The sequence below is a fragment of the Misgurnus anguillicaudatus genome, unplaced genomic scaffold (genome assembly GCF_027580225.2).
Source record: "Misgurnus anguillicaudatus unplaced genomic scaffold, ASM2758022v2 HiC_scaffold_27, whole genome shotgun sequence".
Lineage (NCBI taxonomy): Eukaryota > Metazoa > Chordata > Actinopteri > Cypriniformes > Cobitidae > Misgurnus > Misgurnus anguillicaudatus.
In genome coordinates this window covers 444,813-454,426 of record NW_027395277.1, presented here as the reverse complement: position 1 = coordinate 454,426, position 9,614 = coordinate 444,813, and the positions used below count along the sequence as shown (strand labels likewise).

Below are 9,614 nucleotides of genomic sequence, written 5' to 3'. Positions count from 1 at the left end.
GGGTTGGACCGTTTTACTTGTGGCTTGAAGGGTGATCATTATGGGATGCCAATTTTCTCCCTAGCAACCAAACTTAGTACCCTAGCAACGGAATAAACAAAGCCTTATATCTCCGCTTCAGAACATCATAGAGACACGGGGGTTGGACCGTTTTACTTGTGGCTTAAAGGGTAATCATTATGGGATGCCAATTTTCTCCCTAGCAACCAAACTTAGTACCCTAGCAACGGAATAAACAAAGCCTTATATCTCTGCTTCAGAACATCAGAGAGACACGGGGGTGGGACCGTTTTTCTTGTGGCTTGAAGGGTGATCATTATGGGATACCAATTTTCTCCTTAGCAACCAAACTTAGTACCCTAGCAACGGAATAAACAAAGCCTTATATCTCCGCTTTAGAACATCTTAGAGACACGGGGGTTGGACCGTTTTACTTGTGGCTTGAAGGTTAATCATTATGGGATGCCAATTTTCTCCCTAGCAACCAAACTTAGTACCCTAGCAACGGAATAAACAAAGCCTTATATCTCTGCTTCAGAACATCATAGAGACACGAGGGTTGGACCGTTTTACTTGTGGCTTGAAGGGTGATCATTATGGGATGCCAATTTTTTCCTTAGCAACCAAACTTAGTACCCTAGCAACGGAATAAACAAAGCCTAATATCTCTGCTTTAGAACATCATAGAGACACGGGGTGGGACCGTTTTACTTGTGGATTGAAGGGTGATCATTATGGGATACCAATTTTCTCCTTAGCAACCAAACTTAGTACCCTAGCAACAGAATAAATGTTAGCTTCATGCTAATCATGTTAGCTTCATGCTAGCTTTGTGCTAATCATGCTAACATCATGCTAATCATGCTAGCATCATGCTAGCTTCATGCTAATCATGCTAGCATCATGCTAGCTTCATGCTAATCATGCTTACATCATGCTAGCTTCATGCTAATCATGCTAACATCATACTTAAACATACTAACAGCCGGATAGCCTACTAAACTAAACTTCTGTCAAACCGTTTTAAACTTTCCGGCTACACTTTTTCAAGCCAACATAAAGTTTGTCCTCAAACTTTAATATCTAGTTATTATTATTCTTCTTCTTTTCATACTTTTTACCAATTGTAACTCCTCCTAGAGCTTTCAAGCTACACCCACAAAACTTTACAAAACTTTTAAGACTGGTCCGTAGATAGGTGCTATGCCTTTTCTAACTGATGGGACCTACCGAATTCCTAAACGGGGCGCTCAAACACCCCAAATTTTCCATTGACTTAACATTGCGACAAACTTTGACGGGTCATAGCTGCAAGCGAGAAATTTGTACAAACTTGTGGGTTACCACATTTGCAGAGGCTGGCAGGCTCTGTAAGAACATACATCACATTGGGGTGTAAGTCTCACCCCTGGGGTGTAGGAGGCCCCCAAAATTCCCCATTGACTTATAACGGGGCAGGAAACACGCCCATATAAGGGAATAAAAACGTTCCAGATGGAATATCTTCGCTTTACAGTGCCATAGAGACATGGGGGTGGGCTCATTTTACTCAGGCATCCAATCAGTCTCTCTGGATCATCCCATAGCAATTAAGCCACGCCCCTAGCAACCATTTTTGGGCACCCTAGCAACATCTCCCATAGACTTCCATTATAAAATGCCCAGATGGATATCTTTGCAGCACAGTGTCACAGAGACATGGGGGTGGGCTCATTTTACTCAGGCATCCAATCAGTCTCTAAGGATTCTTATTGAGCTATTAAGCCACGCCCCTAGCAACCAAATATGAGCACCCTAGCAACATAATAAACAAAGCCTTATATCTCTGGATCCGAACATCATAGAGACATAGGGGTTGGGTCTTTTGGTCATGTTAGCTTCATGATAGCTTCAAGCTAAGTCATACTAGCTTCATGCTAGTTTCATGCTAGCTTTATGCTAATTTCATAATAAATCTTGCTAACTTCATGCTTATTCATGTTAGCATCATGCTAGCTTCATGTTAATTCATGTTAACTTCATGCTAGCTTCAAGCTAATTCATGTTAACATCATGCTAGCTTAATGCTAATTCATGTTAGCATCATGCTAGCTTCATGCTAATTCATGTTAGCATCATGCTAGCTTCATGCTAATTCATGTTAGCTTCATGCTAGCTTCATGCTAATTCATGTTAGCATCATGCTAGCTTCATGCTAATTCATGTTAGCTTCATGCTAGCTTCATGCTAATTCATGTTAGCTTCATGCTAGCTTCATGCTAATTCATGTTAGCATCATGCTAACTTCATGCTAATTCATGTTAGCATCATGCTAGCTTCATGCTAATTCATGTTAGCATCATGCTAGCTTCATGCTAATTCATGTTAGCATCATGCTAGCTTCATGCTAATTCATGATAGCATCATGCTAATTCATGTTAGCATCATGCTAGCTTCATGCTAACTTCATGCTAATTCATGTTAGCATCATGCTAGCTTCATGCTAATTCATGTTAGCATCATGATAACTTCATGCTAATTCATGTTAGCATCATGCTAGCTTCATGCTAATTCATGTTAGCATCATGCTAGCTTCATGCTAATTCATGTTAGCATCATGTTAGCTTCATGCTAATTCATGTTAGCATCATGCTAGCTTCATGCTAATTCATGTTAGCATCATGCTAGCTTCATGCTAATTCATGTTAGCATCATGCTAACTTCATGCTAATTCATGTTAGCATCATGCTAACTTCATGCTAATTCATGTTAGCATCATGCTAGCTTCATGCTAATCATGCTAACTTGATGCTAGCTTCATGCTAATCATGTTAGCTTCATGCTAATTCATGTTAGCATCATGCTAGCTTCATGCTATTTCATGTTAGCATCATGCTAGCTTCATGCTAATCATGTTAGCTTCATGCTAGCTTCAGGCTAATCATGCTAGCTTCATGCTAAATCAGGCTAGCTTCATACTTAAACATACTAACAGCCAGATAGCCTACTAAACTAAACTTCTGTCAAACAGTTTTTAACGTTCAGGCCAGGCTTTGTCAAGCCAACATAAAGTTTGTCAACAAACTTTTCTATCTAGTTAACTTATTATTATTTATCTTGACAAGAGATGAGGGGCTACAACTTATAAAATGAAGTTGTCTTTACAGATAACAACTCATCTGTGGTTGTAACAACTAATCTCTTGTCAAAATAAATAACAGTTAGTTGAAATAACTTGTAAATCTGAGTTGATTCAACAAAAAAATTTAAGGCAACAAAAAATCTTTTACATAGTAATTAGGCGGTCTGGGAACGCCAAAATGAGCAATTACCCATCTTGCTTGAACAGCATGCAGTGGATTTGATTACAATGAAATATAAAATCAGGGTTTACAAAAGAATATATAATTACCAAATCACATTTATTTTCACATTTAATATTAATTTAAAGGAACAGGATGTAATAAATGTATATCAATTAATCATAAAATGGCCCTGATATGTCACTAGACATTAAGAAATCATTTTCATTTCAAATACTTATATCACTGACAACAGCAGTCCGGCCAGGATATTGTCATTTAAAAAGTGGAGTTGCAGCCCTCAACTGATGTTTATGTTGTCGTTTGGTATATTGGCAACCAGTTGTGTGATTGCAGTACCAGTTTTAGCCACACGTTTTGTGATTGCAATACCAGTTTTGGCCACAATCCTACATACTGTTTCTTTAAATGTATTTTTTTTACAATAATGTATTTTGCACCAAGAATTAGGCTTAAATTTAAATCAAAGCTTACTTAATAATTATGTTGCACCAAACTTTAAGTCTTGTTTATAAAATAATCAGGTTTACATTTAAATTGTCATTTTGATCCAGGTTTAAATTTTACAGCAATCCTGTTGCTCCATACTTTAAACTCTGTTCTTAATCTCACTTGTTGATTCACTTGCATATGGAAGCTTAAAAATATTTTAACAATTATGTGTGGCTAAATAATGCGTTCATTATAACGTCTTAACAGAGTGGGTTTTGTTGGCTTTGAAGCATCAAGTCCGGGATACCCGAGTCCCTATACTACAGTGGGCTACATACAAAGACATATTTCTAAATACACGGGATAGAGGATGATCGCTCAAAAAGAATATTACAGTTTTTCTCAGTTGCCAAAACACTAAAACCCATTGGCTGAACAAAGTTCTCAGTTGCCTGAACTCATTTATCTAATTGTGCAGTATGTTGTCAATACCTTAAACCATTGTGCTTTCCTTTTGTTAACAGTACTGACTGCTTTACATGCTTTACATTATCACAGAAACAAAGGACAGGTTTGTGAGATGCAGGGTACAGTACTGTAAAAATAGGAGTAAAAATCCTTAGGTCATCTCTCAAAAGTACATTTTTACATTATGAACATGTCAGTCCCATCAAAATGGCAAGTCCATGTTTTTGTTCATGAACAAGACAGTCAAAATATTGTCAATATATCAAGTGTACACAATTATATGTAAAATATAATTGTAAAGTCAGTACTATTAAACCTTTTTATTTATAAATCTGTTGTTTAGTTTTGATTTAATGTCAATATTTAACCTTTTCACCGCCATTGACAAGTTATCTCTTTAATTAAGGCAAGGCAAGGCAAGTTTATTTGTATAGCACATTTCATACACAGAGGTCATTCAAAGTGCTTTACATAGAAATGAGAAAACAATATATATTAAGAAAAAAAATCCCTGCTAAGTTTTTAGTATTATCCACTAGGTGGCGCTCTTACCCAACTTAAAAAAATCTGAAGCATCAACTAATAAAAAACAGTAAAAATTCCATGTATGTTTTGATGATTATTTGAAACTTTAAACTTATCCATAACTGAGAGGTGATTTTACGAGTTCGCCTCACTGACAATAAAGAGGGACTGCTAATATGCGTGAGTGGCGTGCTGTCCCGGGGCGAAGGTTCCGAGCTCGGGAAATACCCCCCGAGTTCGGAACGTTCGTCCCTTGACCGGGGAAGGAGCCCCGGGCCTGGGGCGTGCCCTGACCTGGGTTATCCCCGGTGCTGAGCTAAATGTACGTAGTGAGGCGAAGGGGTGGAGGTGGGTTTGCAATAATGTCCCAGAGAATTGAGGGTAAGGACTCTATGATTATTTATAGAGCTGGTACTAAGTTGTTGTGTTGATTAGTGATTGATAACCAGCCGTGTTCATTGCTTAATCATCGAGAGCCAGCCGTGTTCATTGAGAGCCAGCCAAGTTCATTGATTAGTGATTGAAAGCCAGCCGAGTTCATTGACTGATCAGCTCCTCCCAAACCTTGTTTATATAAAACATCATTTTACGAGTTCGCCTCACTGACAATAAAGAGGGACTGCTAATATGCGTGAGTGGCGTGCTGTCCCGGGGCGAAGGTTCCGAGCTCGGGAAATACCCCCCGAGTTCGGAACGTTCGTCCCTTGACCGGGGAAGGAGCCCCGGGCCTGGGGCGTGTCCTGACCCGGGTTATCCCCAAAAAGAGCAGGTGGTGCAGGACAGCCGCCTGAACAACAATTCCCCAAAGAAGGCTGGCTTGAGAAGGCGAGGTGCTGGCCCTCATTGGGGAAAATGCTGAAGTGGAGAGTAGAATTGAAAAAGGCAGCTCTGGAGAGCGGGCACTGTTGAGAAGTGCTGTGAAGAGGTTAAGAAGGATATATGAGGTGGGGCAGAGGCCTGGACGCAAAGGCTGTAGTTTGAAGAATATAGGGGGCTCCGGGGGAGCAAAATCTGCTGCTGCCAATATGTAGGGAAGGGAGAAAATTGTACTCTGAAGAAGAGCGGGGAGTTTTTAAAGGTAATAGGTGAGGTAGTGCTGTAAGGAGCAAGATAGGACTCCAAGGGAGCGAAGGAAGCAGTTTGTGCCCTGAGATGGGGCTGTGCTCTAGAGGAGCCAGACAAGAGGTAGTTGGGGAAGAAGAAAACTCCAGAGGGAGCAGTACTGCTTAGGCAGCGATAGATGCATAGATTCTGCTGGGCAGAAAATGTGAAGGAAGCACTGGCCCCTGCGGGGCGGTCGCGCTGCGATACGGGCTTCGAGGTTGAAATGATCTGCTGCGGCAGATCGAGGAAAAGGCACGGGCCCCTGCGGGGGCGGTCGCTGCTGCGATACTGGCCTGAGTTGGAAAGGGAAGGTTTTATTAGCAGAGCATGTGAAAGAAGCACGGGCCCCTGCGGGGGCGGTCGCAGCGGCGATACTGGCTTCAGAAGTCGACTGCTGCGGCAGATCGAGGAAAAGGCACGGGCCCCTGCGGGGGCGGTCGCTGCTGCGATACTGGCCTGAGTTGGAAAGGGAAGGTTTTATTGGCAGAGCATGTGAAAGAAGCACGGGCCCCTGCGGGGGCGGTCGCAGCGGCGATACTGGCTTCAGAAGTCGACTGCTGCGGCAGATCGAGGAAAAGGCACGGGCCCCTGCGGGGGCGGTCGCTGCTGCGATACTGGCCTGAGTTGGAAAGGGAAGGTTTTATTGGCAGAGGAAGTGAAAGAAGCACGGGCCCCTGCGGGGGCGGTCGCAGCTGCGATACTGGCTTCAGAAGTCGACTGCTGCGGCAGATCGAGGAAAAGGCACGGGCCCCTGCGGGGGCGGTCGCTGCTGCGATACTGGCCTGAGTTGGAAAGGGAAGGTTTTATTGACAGAGGAAGTGAAAGAAGCACGGGCCCCTGTGGGGGCGGTCGCTGCTGCGATACTGGCTTAAAAAAGGCATCTGCTGTGGCAGAGAGTGAAATAAAAGCTTGGGCTTCTGCAAGAGCGGTCGCGCTGCGACAGTTGTTGTTATCTGAGAAGGAATCTGTTGCGGTAGGGCTGTGTAAGATTTTGATGAGGGTGTCAGCTTGAGTTGCCGGTACTAGCTTCTGCGGAGGCAGGGAAGTAGATCGAGGGTGATGATGGGTTTATGTGTGACGGTGTGATCTTATGTCCGTTTGCTGGGCCGTGAGTGTTTGGTGGGCTTCTTTGTTGGAAGCACGATCTGCCCTGATGTAATTTTTGAAAGCTTCCGAAGACCAGCGGCCTAGGGTTTGTATCTGGGAGTCTGGGAGTCCGTTTTGAGCAGCTGTTGTGGCTGCTCCAATGTGGAAGGAATGACTTGAAAATTCATGGGGGGGAAGCCAGATGTTAGCAAAACTTGTTTTAGGTGCTTCTGAAACCAAAAGCGGGTTACTGGGAGGTTGAATTCATCCCCAAAAAGTGGGTCGGAAGAGGATTTAATCTGGTGGCAACGGTAGGAAGTGTAAGCTTTGAGAACTTGGTATGGTTGGATGGGAGTTTGAATTTTGAAAATGTATATGTGGTGTCCTTTTCTCATTTGGTCCGTCTTGCTGTGTTTGATAAAAAATGAGATGGTTTCGTCATCTATTATGGCTAGATCAGAGATGGTTGGGTGTAGGTTTGGGTCAAAGGTGGCTGAAACAGTGAATTCTGAACAGCGGAGGAAACCAAAAAAGGCTAACACGAACATGGCATCTAGGGTTCGGGCAGTATGTACTGAGGAGTAGCCTTTGCGAAGAGTGGCTAGACATTTTGAAAGGATTTCTATGGTTATGGGTAACCTGGGATCTGGACTCTTGGGTTGGGTTTTTTCAATACCTTTTAAAAGCATGGCGGTCTGGGGATTAGTGATAGCAGTTGAGGGTGAACCTAACATTAGTTTGTGAAAAAATTGGATTCCGCTCATATACCCTTTAATTGTGCTGATTCGAAGGTGTTTGACTTTATGCAGGTACGATATGAATGATGTTATGGTAAGTAGAGAGAAGTTGGCTAAAGGGATCTGGTGTAAATGATGGAAAGTTCTGAAGCTTCTCCAAGCTGTTTGAAGAGTTCCCATTGAGACTGCTTGAAGTATAGTATCTAGAGAGGCGGTAAGAAGGTCTTTGAGTGGATGATTTAAGGGAATATTATAGTTGAATAGGGAGGCACTAGTGTTGGGTGAAGATCCGCTTCTGATGCCGGCTGCCTCAATTTCTGCGAGGATCTGTTGCCTGATGGAATTGATGACAGGGGGAGGTTCCAAGGCCAATGCGTTCGGTGGGATGGGCATTGGTGCTGCGGCAGCCAGCGTGAAAGGCTGACGGGTCTGGGGAACAGAATCAACAGAAAAAGAAGCCGCTGGAGCCGCTTGCGGAGGCAGCCTCACGCTTTGGGTCGATCCATGGGCGAAAAAATCAGGTTGAAAAGTCATAGAGGGAGCCGGGGCCTGACTCGTTAGCGGAGGCATCCTCACGCTCGTGTCGGCTCCTGCGGCAAAAACCGGGGCCTGACTCGTTAGCTGAGGCATCCTCACGCTCGTGTCGGCTCCTGCAGCAAAAAACCGGGGCCTGACTCGTTAGCGGAGGCATCCTCACGCTCGAGTCGGCTCCTGCTGCAAAAGTGGGAGAAATGTGAGAAGGAAAAATAGATGTGGCCGGCGCTGCTGCTGAACGCAACCCCGTGTGATAGAGAGACGGAGGGGCAGCAGGCCATTGGCCGGGAGAAGGAAGCGGCAGTGGGATGAGCAAAGCAGTTACCAAGCTCGTGTTGGCTCCTGCGGAAAAAATGGGAGAAATGTGAGAAGGAAAAATAGATGTGGCCGGCGCTGCTGCTGAACGCAACCCCGTGTGATAGAGAGACGGAGGGGCAGCAGGCCATTGGCCGGGAGAAGGAAGCGGCAGTGGGATGAGTGAAGCCTTTGTCGAGCTCGTGTCGGCTCCTGCGGAAAAAGTGGGAGAAATGTGAGAAAGAAAAATAGATGTGGCCGGCGCTGCTGCTGAACGCAACCCCGTGTGATAGAGAGACGGAGGGGCAGCAGGCCATTGGCCGGGAGAAGGAAGCAGCAGTGGGAGGAGCGAAGCCGTTGCCGCGCTCGTGTCAGCTCCTGCGGAAAAAATGGGAGAAATGTGAGAAGGAAAAATAGATGCGGCCGGCGCTGCTGCTGAACGCAACCCCGTGTGATAGAGAGACGGAGGGGCAGCAGGCCATTGGCCGGGAGAAAGAAGCGGCAGTGGGAGGAGCGAAGCCGTTGCCGTGAGCGGAAGCATGTTCGCGCTGTCTGGCTGGCTTGCTAGCTGACTCGCTTGTGAGCTGGCTGCTGGAGACATCAGCGGGCGACCCAGGCTAGCTGATGGCTTCATGCTGTGTCTTTGAGACCTCCGTGTTTTCCCTGGTGTCTTTCGGGTGTACGGTGTACTCCGTGCTTGCAGAGACGAGGAGTCAGAGCTTGCTGTCACGGCTGTTTGCGGGGGTTGAGTAGCCCTCCGGCTATCGCGGAGTAGGCTGAACAGTTGCGCCTTTGTTTGTTAACGTGAGAATGGAATATCTGCATTTTCAAGAGCTAGTTCGAGGCCTAGGATGGACCATTTCTTGATGTCGGGGATTCCTGGAGAAGCAGAAGCGTATGAAGATGCCGGTGATGGTGGGGAGCGCCTCTGCGAGGTGCGAGGAGACGGTCCTTTTCTCCTCCGGATTCGTGTAGCAATGCGGGAAGATCGCCCGGCCTGTGGGGAGGCCTCGGGCTTGATTGAAACATCCCGACCGCTGTCGGAAGGCCCGAGATAATCCTGTGTGGTATGGTGAATTTCCTGTGCTGGGTTTGTTTGACTGGACATCTTGCAATAATGTCCCAGAGAATT

General features: G+C 45.2%; 1 pseudogene; it reads right to left on the bottom strand.

Annotated features, from left to right (window-relative positions):
- Nucleotides 1-5,846: 5,846 nt before the first annotated feature.
- LOC141362449 (uncharacterized) lies at nt 5,847-8,284 on the bottom strand (annotated as a pseudogene).
- Between the last annotated feature and the right edge of the window lie 1,330 nt (nt 8,285-9,614).